Here is a 10,447-nt window from a genome sequence, read left to right on the forward strand (position 1 = left end):
CAAGCTTTAGGGATAAACATTAAACTCTCTGTGAGGTGTTCTTGATGCCTCTCTTACAGATGAGGGAGATGGAAAATAGCAACAGCCTCCAACAACATTCTGCAGAGAAATTCTTATGTCTCTCAGTTTCCTCAATATCAACTGTTTCAGACCCTTGAGTAGATGTTGAGTCACTAAGCAGTTTCAGGCCACTTCCTTTGAGGTCTTGTTTAGGAGGTCCATTGCCTTATTTTAGAATGTGGGAGAACTTGCCACCTATTGTTTCCGTTTTGATTTTGGGGGCCTCCCCCAAAACTTAGATAGAAAGAATCTTTCCTTAATACCTGGCTACAGAGACAAGTGTAAGATATCTGTAAATCATGGCCATAAACTGGAATAAAGTGAGTTGGTTTATTGGAGATGTAAATGCTTAACCTAGGCATACAATAAACATAATATCAATGCACAACAATACTGAGCATCATTTTAAAATGTAAAATCAAACAGAAATCAGTAAAAGCAACAAAAATTGCTTACCATCTCCTAAATACTGGTTTATTCCACGTGTTTGATGTGCAAAAATTAAGCGTATGATTCCTTTCCTCATGGAGCTAGCTATTTTCGCGAGAATAAAATGCTGAAATATGTTCAAAAGTAATCACAATACAACTTAACATCACAATGCAAAGTTCTACAAACACTTCAGGGCACAGGGAAGATGGAGCATCTGAGTTTAAGAAAGTCTTTGCAAAGGATGTTTGAACAGGCTCTTGAATGAAGATAGGACTTCTCTAGGAAGAAAGGAGGAAAGGGCATCCCAGATGCACGTTGGGTTGTGTAAGGGTTGGATAGGGAAGGTTAGGATGGTGTCGTGTGGAAACTGTGAAGCAAGTGTAGCTGGTACACAAGGCTGGAGCAATTACAAGATAATCAGGAAATTGCAATGACTGTTTTAAGCCAAAAGGTTTAAACTTCCTACAGACAATAGGAAATTATAATTATTACTATTTTTCATTTTTCAAGTGTTTACATAAAAATATCACACACATTTTACATCAATATATAAAGATGACCATACATATTGTTTTTCTTTTTCATTTTTTAATTGACTCCTGCCTCCCACTTTTTTCTCTCCTTCCTGTCTTATCCCCCTTCTCTACCCACATCTTTCCTTCCCCAACTCACATTAACACTTATTTTGTATCCTTTCTTTGTTTTCTCCTTGGTTATATAATTACATTCAAGCATACAGTATATGTATATATTCAATATCCATATACATAGGGTTTTTTTGGCCATTGTTTGCTTTACAAAAGAATACTTTGCATATTTTTCTGCATCTTGCTTTTTTTACTTGACTATTCTTAGAGGAAATGTCTCCAAGTCAACAGGGCTAGCTCATTGCAGGTTTTTAAATAGGGGACTAACATAATCAGAATTTTATATCTGACGTACGATGTTAGAGTGGACAATAAGTTTAAAAGGGGATAGAAACTGGAGGAAGGAGATAAACTGAGACATTAATCAAGTGAAAAATGATGGGGGCTTTAGCCAATGCAGTCACAGTTTTGGCAAGGACATATCCTTAGCACCTACAAGTCTCAAATAAAAAATGATTTACTATATAATGCATCTCAGTAAAATGCCAATGCCCACCATCATCTGAATCTAAACATTTGACATTAGATGCTCTAAGTGTGCTGCTTGAGGAGCATAGGTTCAAAATATTTACCATTAGCTTAGCTAGAGTTTTGGGAAAAGGTGCTTTATTATTCCATATACCATATACTTCCATATTTATTTCTCTACTTCCTCCTTTATTCTGCATATTTTCCTGCAAAATATCCCTAATCTCCAACTAGTTTTGAAACTCAATGGCTAAATCCACTGATGGTTTAGTTTAGAATTCATATCTACATTGTCTTTGAATAACAGCAACATTTTCCATCTTCCAGTTATACTATAATCCTTCTTTAGGTTACTCAGTGTTGGATGCGATTATACTACTTTTTATCCAGATTGCAATTAATGCAATCATGTAACACATTACTAATGCCAACTAGTGGTCTTAGCATATTATAGTATAAATTTTCACAAGTTTTCTATATTTATAAATGCCTTTTCAACATCCAAACTGGGTAAATATTTCATTGGAACATCCAGTATATCATTATCAGTCCTGTTAAACAAGTCTGGTTATTCTGCGAATAAAATCCCACTTGTCATAATCATGATAAAGATAACATGACCTTTCCAACCTTCTGTCCCCAGATATCACTTTCAACCTCAGTCTTGCCAGTAATTTTGTTTTGTTTTGTTTTGTCTTTGAGTTGGAGTCTCTGTCACCCAGGCTGGAGCGCAGTGACATCATCATAGCTCACTACAGCCTTGAATTCCTGGGCTCAAGGGGTCCCCCTGCCTTCGCCTCTGAAGGAGCTGAAACCAAAGGTGAGCGTCACCGTGCCTGGCTAGTTTTTTAAAAGATTTTTGCAGAGACAAGGTCTCACTTTAGTGCCCAGTCTGGTTTCCAACTCCTGAGCTCAGCTTGCTTTGATCTCCCACAATGCTGGGATTACAGATGTGAGCTACTGTGCCCAGCCTGATAATTTGCTACTAATCATAAAGCACCTAGGATTCTAAGAATTTAATTGTTTTAAAAATTAATTTTAAAAATGTAAATACTTCAGAAAAATATGTAGAATAGTAGAACATCTACGGCCAGAACTAATAACTGTTAACATTTTGTTTTACTTATTTCCCATTAACCACCAGTGCTAATCCTAATCTACTCTTCCTGTCCCTATATAATCTCTATGATAAATTTGGTGTGCATCTTTCTTGTTCATGTTTATTTTGTATACACATAAGTATCATAAACAATTTATACCTTTTGGTTTTAAAATGTTTATAGTAGTTACATTACTACATTTATCATTTTCACCTTCCTTTCTCCTCAATATCATTTTCTGAGAACTAAACCATGTATAACTAAACCTATTTTAGTAGGACCAAGAGTATTTCAAGGATTATGCATATTTGTATATTTGTGTTTCTATGGGCAAAAACTCGAAACTTGTCTACCATCAATGTTAGGGACTGAATGAATTTGTCCTTTTAAATTCACATGTTGAGGCTGGGTATGGTGGCTCATGCCTGTAATCCCTGTGCTTTGGGAGGCCGAGGCAGGTGGATCACTTGAGGTCGGGAGTTTGAAACCAGCCTGACCAACACAGAAAAACCTCATCTCTACTAAAAATACAAAATTAGTCAGGCATGGTGGTGCATGCCTGTAATCCCAGCTACTTGGGAGGCTGAGGTAGGAGAATCACTTGAACTTGGGAGGTAGAGGTTGCAGTGAGCCGAGATTGCACCATTGCACTCCAGCCTGAGCAGCAAGAGCGAAACTCTGCCTCAAAAAGAAAAAAAAAAGCTCACGTGTTGAAGTCCTCACCCCTAACATGGTATTAGGAGGTACGGTCTTTGGAAAGTAATCAGGTTTGGGTGAGATCATGGAGATCATGAGAGTGAATCCCCCATGATATTATTAGTGCCCTTAAAAGAAGAGAGAGAGACATGAAAAAGTTTTCTCCCTCTTTTTTTCTCTCACTGCACAAAGAGGTTAAATGAATAGACAGTGAGATGGCAGCCATCTCCAAACCAGGAAGAAGGTTTTCACTAAGAAGCAAATCCATCAGCACCTTCATCTTGGACTTCCTAGCCTACAGAACTATTAGAAATAAATGTCTATTGTTTAACCCACCCAGTCAATGGTGTTTTGTTACAGAAACCCAAGATAAGACAGCCAGGAAGTGGAATCATCAGATCGTAGCATATGCCCATTTCCCATTTGAAATTTAACTATATGTTGCCAAGTTACTCTTCAAAGTGGCTGTGCCAACTTACACTCTTGTTTTTTAGGATACCTATTATTTGACATTGTTATTCAGTAATGAGATGGATAAGAAGGCTGTCTTATTATTGTCTAAATTGTGTTTAAAGATTATTGCCAGATTGAGGTTGAAAATGTTACCTGGGGGCAGGAGGTTGGAAAAGGTCATGTTATCTATATCATGATTACGACAAACAGGGTTTTAAATTGTTTTTCTGATTGCAAATGAATATATATGTGGATTTATGTATGCATATTTTTTCCATGTATAAAATCCCAGTAGAAATTTGATCCGAATTAATGCTATATGATTGAGAATTGGAATTTACCAGAGATTGAATCCACAAAATTGGCATTCCACCATTTATCTCCAAAACATTTAAGTTTCCCAATTTGTTAGACAGTGCGAGTATTAGGAAGTCAAACTCTTACAGTTATAATTTACTATAACAGTGGTACTTCAGAGCTCAACTTGGGGAAGGAAAAATTATATTTAAGGCAGAAGACTATTTGACTATGAAATAACAAAATCATAATCAATTTGAATGGCAATTGAGAAAAGGTAAAGACAAAAAAAGAGATTGCTTTTTTTCTTTTGAATAATTTGTTTGAATTTGTATATTAAGTTCTTTGATATTGCCCAAATTTGAATAACTCTTTATGTGGTTATAAAGGAGAAACAAGAATGCAAAATACTGGTCTAGGTCTCAAGTGGTAACTGGGCACATCTGCACTAAATCTTTGCTTTTTTCCTTACCACACAACTAACTGAAACATGCACTGCAAAAAAAAAATTGACCATTGTAAAAATAGTAAGTCTCCCATTGAATCAGTTCACATTCATGCGGAGTGCTGTGGACGAAAGGAAATAGGGTATGATTTGAAATGACATTTGAACTGCCCTTTAAATAATAATTAATTATTCTCTTAAATGAAACTTTTGTTTTAAGAGAACAATTTTTTTCTCTCCCAAGAAATAAAAAGAGCCTGGGGAGAATATAGGAAGTGCAGGGTGGTCCATATAAAATAATGGATCACTATAATTCTAAATGGAACCCGTTTTTCATGAGCCCTACAAAATTGTTGCTGATTTCCAAATTCGAGTATTTCTTTCATAACGGAAAACTAAACCTTGGTGGGAGAATGCTGATTTTTGACTGATTTTGGATTTTAGGGAAGCATCATGAAAAAGAAATAAAGAAGCGAGGAAGAAAGAAAGAAAGAGAGAGAGAGAAAGAAAGAAAGAAAGAGAGAGAGAGAGAGAAGGAAGGAAGGAAGGAAGGAAGGAAGGAAAGAAGGAAGGAAGGGAAAGAGAAAGAAAGAAGAGGGAGGGAGGGGAGGGGAGGGGAGAGAAGGGGGTAGTGACTCACACCTGTAATCCCAGAACTTTGGGAGGCCGAGGCGGGCAGATGATGAGGTCAGGAGATCAAAGCCATCCTGGCCAACATGGCAAAAACCCATCTCTACTAACATCAACAACAAAAACAACAAATTAGTTGGATGTGGTGGTGCGTGCCCATAATCCCAGCTACTCGGGAGGCTGAGGCAGGAGAATTGCTTGAACTCAGGAGGCAGAGGTTGTAGTGAGCCAAGATCGCACCACTGTGCTCCAGCCTGGCAACAGAGCAAGACTCTGTCTCAAAAAAAAAAAAAAAAAAAAAAAAGAATGAAAGGAAGGAAGGAAGGAAGAAAGGAAGGAAGGAAAGAAAGAAAAAAGGAAGGATGGAGGGAGAGAGGGAGGGAGGGAAAAAGAGAGACAGGGAGATGGAATGGGAGGGAGGGAGGGAGAGAGGGAGAAAGAAAGAAAGGGAGGAAGGAAAGAAGAAAAGAAGGAAGGGTGGGTCCCTGTGATTTTGGCACTGGAATGGCCTGGATTCAAACCCTGGCCCTGCCATTAATTTTTTTTTTACACTTGATCTTAGCCAAAAGTCTGAGAGGAAGAAGTTCTACTATTAGTTTTTTGGGTAAGTCACTTAAATAGCTCGAGTTTTTGTTTTCTTCATATGAAAAGTAGAGAGAACAATGCATATCTTATAGAGTTCTTGTGAAAATGAAATGAGGGACTCTAAAAATTGAATAACTTATGCCTGCCACATGCAGTAGCTCATTCCCATCCAAATTTCCCATCTTTAGGAGTTTAAAAATATTTTCTCAAAAGTATAGAATTAAAATGAAATATTTTTCATTGAATAAATTATTTTGCGTGAATTCTGGTACCATATCTCACTGGCCCCAAACAAAAGTATTCAATCAAGTCATTAATCAAACTTCCTGCAGAATACATTTATTCCATGTAGTTCAGAATTAACAGCATTTCTCAAATGTGCTTCCCAGAATTTTACTCTCATGAAATTCCCTTATAAAGAAGGTTTTCCTAATCTCATAAATTTGGAAAATGCTGTACTTTATCTCATTACTTCTCTGAAAAGTCCTCCAGTCAATATAGCTGTTTAAATTTAAGCCTATGTGTTCTTATTTCATTTGGTCATGGAAATATTCTAGGTAATTTCTTTTTATAGCGCATGGAATACATTTTGTGAATTGTTCATATAAGTGATCCGATTTGTTCCAGCAACCCAGCATGCAAATATAGTCATGCTTCTTTTGATGAAAACAGCGTGAAGACTTGATTTGCTGTTATTAGTAGGAACTTACTGTGTTTGGTCACCATGTTCATCATTTTCTAGCCTACTCCATTCTCTTGAGTTGTCTAAGAATTCTGATATTTTTTACTCAATCCAAAATGTTTTATTTTCTGCTTTCAAACACAAAGCAGAGAATAAACTGAAAGCCTAATTTCCTTCTGCCAGAGGCTAGTGTTGCGTAGTCCAACAGAAGCTGATCGAGATGCTTCTCTTTACTAGCCTTGACACTGAACATGGTGCCTCATACTAGGGCAGTGATATTAGAGTGTCATTGTAGAGTCATTGTGCATTCACTGCTCCCCAAAGAACAACACAGTCTGGAGGGTCTGGCTTCAGAATCAGCCTTGCTTCCTAACCACATAGACTCTCATGTTGAGTCTGGGCTGCCAGCTCAGACTCCCATTGCCCTCCTGGTGAGTTCCCTCTTGCAGCCTTGCTGTTCTTTTGGACCAGGAGATGATGTACAGAGTCAGCCTAGTCTATTTGACCAGTTTCTGTAACCTGAAATCTTGGGGAATAGAAGGTAGAGTCTTTGTAGCTTTCCTCACTGAAGGTCCCTCATCTCCTGATTCAAATTGGTTGAACCACTCCCTAGAACTCTGAATGCTATAGAAATTCAGTGAGAATCAGACTCATTAAGTCAGATCTATTAATAGAACCTAGTATAACATTTCCTGGGACCATCGTTTATTCCTACACTTAATTTTCATAATTAAGAGGGGTCATTCACTGACTTACTAGATATTTATTGTGTCAACCATGTACCAGAAACTGTCTTAGGACTAGGACATAGCAATTAACACAACAGATAATGTTTCTGCTTGATTGGAACTTCTGTTGTAAGGTAGGGAAAAAGACAATGAACAAATCATATACATCAATTAGTGATGAATGCTCTGAAGGAAGGATAAGGGTATATAAAGTGATGGGGGTAGTGTCTTATATTATATAGAATGATATATACTATTTCTATAATCATTCTATATGAAATAAGTCACTACCCCCATCACCATCACTCTGTATACCTATATAGCTGAGAAGCCTTCACTGAAAATGAAGGCTTCACTTCATCTTTAGTGAAGGCTTCTCAGCTAGAGTCTCATTTGAGCACAAAAGTGACAGAGCAAGCCATGTGAAAGTTTTGAGGAAATCCCTTCTAGGCAGAGGAAAATATGATTGCCAAGAGGCAGGAGGGTACTTGGAATACTTGAGGAATATCCAGGAATCCATTGTGATTGCATCAGCATTAGTAGGAGAATAATAGGAAATGAAATCAGAGAATCTGTGGGGTGGGTCATAAGGAGGTAATTTAGGGTCCTGTATGCTATGGTTAGGCTTCGGGTTTTATTATGAGTGATGGGAAGCCAAGGAATGTCTGTCAACAAAATTTTGACATGATTTTATTTTTGTTTTATAAAGATTACTAGATACCGTGTAAATACAGTTACCTGTGAAAGGGGCATGGTTAGAAACAGGGAGACTAGTTTAGCAGCCCATTGCAGTAGTATAGTGACAGATGATCAAGCTTTCAATTAGGGTGTTAGAAGTGTTAAGAAGTAGTTGGTTAGGAATATATGTTGAAGATAGAGCTTTATGGGATTTATCGATGAATTAAATTGGAAGCATTAGAGTGTCTTAGACCATTTGTGGTGCTATGACAAAATATCTGAGACTGAGTAATTTACAAATAACAGAAATTTATTTCTTACAATTCTGGAGGCTGAGAAGTATAAGATTAAGGTGCTGACATTCATGTCTGGTGAGGGTCTACTTGCTGCATTCTCACATGGTAGAAGGGGTTAATGCTGTGTCTTCACAAGTAGAAGACAGAAGGGCAAAAGAGGGCCTAGCTAATTATCTCCAGCCCTTTTATAAGGTTGCTAATTGCATTCATGAGGGCAGAGCTCTAGTGGTCTAACTACCTCCTAAAGACCTTACCTCCTAATACTTTTGCATTGGGTGTTAAGTTTCAACATGAACACAGACATTTAAACCACAGCAGAAAGAAACAGAGGAGCCTGTGAGGATACTGAGTTTTCTGGCATAAACAACTGAAATTGTGGAGATACCATTTATTCAAACAAAGTAGATTGGAGGAAGTGTTGGTTTTGGGTGGTGGAGGAGTAATCATAAGTTTGGATTTGGGCATATTAAGTTTGAAATGCCTTTCAGATATCCAAGTAAATATGTTAAGTATGCAATTGGATATATTAGCCTGGAGTCGAGGAGAGACATTAGTGATGATGATTAAATTTGAATCCTTAGCATTTAAATGGTATTTAAAGCCATAGCATTGGGTGAAATTACCTAGATGGTGTCAGTAGAGAATGGAAGCAAAGAGCACAGACATCTGAGGAATGGGATATTCCAGTGATTCAAGTTTACAAGATGAGTAGGTGACAGTTGAAAGGAGGAGAATGAGAGTAAATGATACTTTAAGAGTCAAGTAAAAAACATATTTCAAAATCACATTGACCACTGGCTTTGACAACATGGAGCTCACTGATTACATTAACAAGAGCAATTGTAGTTTTAGAGGTGTACGTAAGGGAGGAAGTGGATTCAGGAAGTAGAGACAACTCTTTCAGAAGAGATTTATGTCAAGAAAGCAGACAAATTATGATATGTTTGGTGGGAGTTATGAGGTCAAAGTACTTTTTTTTTTCAAGTTGATAGATATTAATTCATTACCATGGGGGAATGGGAAGGATTTAGTAGATAGTATAATAAGTTGCTGATACAGGAAACAGAAGGGAAAATTGAACTTTACATAGGTGAAAGTCTCACTTAAATAGGTGAGAAAGCAACAGCCTGGGCAACATAGTGAGATCCAGTCTCTACAAAACATTTTAAAATTAGCCAGGTGTGGTGGTGCCTGCCCATGGTCCCAGCCATATGGAAGCCTGAGGCAGGAGGAACATGTGAGCCTGGGAGGGAGAGGCTTCAGTAAGCTGTGTTCATTACACTGCATTCCAGCCTGGGTGACAGAGAGAGGCCCTATCTCACTTAAAAAAAAAAAAAAAAAAGATACAATGCAAAACTGGTTAGGCTGGTATTAGATGGGAGTTTATACTTCCATCTGGGGTATGGATGGAAATCAGCGTACAAGAGTACCAGAAAGTAGAGGGATATATTTGGTTGAAGGAATTATTCATTCATTCATTTATGTAACAAGTGCTTATTAAGTGTTAATGTACTAGGTGCTTTTTCTAGGTATTGAGGATACAGTGGGGACCACAATAGTTACAAATTCCTGCAGTTTATTTCTAATGAGGGTTGACCAAGAATAAAGAAAGCAAATGCATAATTTAAATTATATGGTATATTGTGCTAGGTGACATGGATAAATTCTAACTTAAAGTGAATAAATTAATTTGTAGACATACATTTTGCTATCACTATTATTGCAATATTTTTTGAGATAATTATGTTAATTAAATAGAAAAACATGTTTAAGGTGAGTGTATGGTGACTAAACCAGTGCCTAATCAACATTCAATCCATGAATGACTTAAACTTACAAATGGCCTCCTTCATTATGTTTTTACCAACATCATAGAACACTGCTGGAATCCCAAAGAGAAACAAAAGCCTGATCATTTTTTTTTGAGTTCAGAAGTAAAACAGAGGAAGAATCGGTGGAAAATGGAAACACTTTAGGAGCACCAGGGACAGACTTCCAAAATAACATGTGAGGCGTGGTTGACCTAACTCGCTGTTTGACTTTTTTTTTTTTTCTCTTTACTTTTTAACATACCTGGATCAAATAAAAATTTGTTTGGGTTAAAAATGAAAATAACTCATATGTACAATACTGAGGTCAGAACACACAGCAAAAACTAGGCAAATTGAGAATCCTGCATTTTGGAATAATAATAGCTTTAAGCCAGGAGCCCGAAATCTTGGAATCCATACTCAAGGCTGCTGTGGTCTA

Source organism: Theropithecus gelada, chromosome 6 (genome assembly GCF_003255815.1).
Source record: "Theropithecus gelada isolate Dixy chromosome 6, Tgel_1.0, whole genome shotgun sequence".
In the NCBI taxonomy this organism is placed as follows: Eukaryota; Metazoa; Chordata; class Mammalia; order Primates; family Cercopithecidae; genus Theropithecus; species Theropithecus gelada.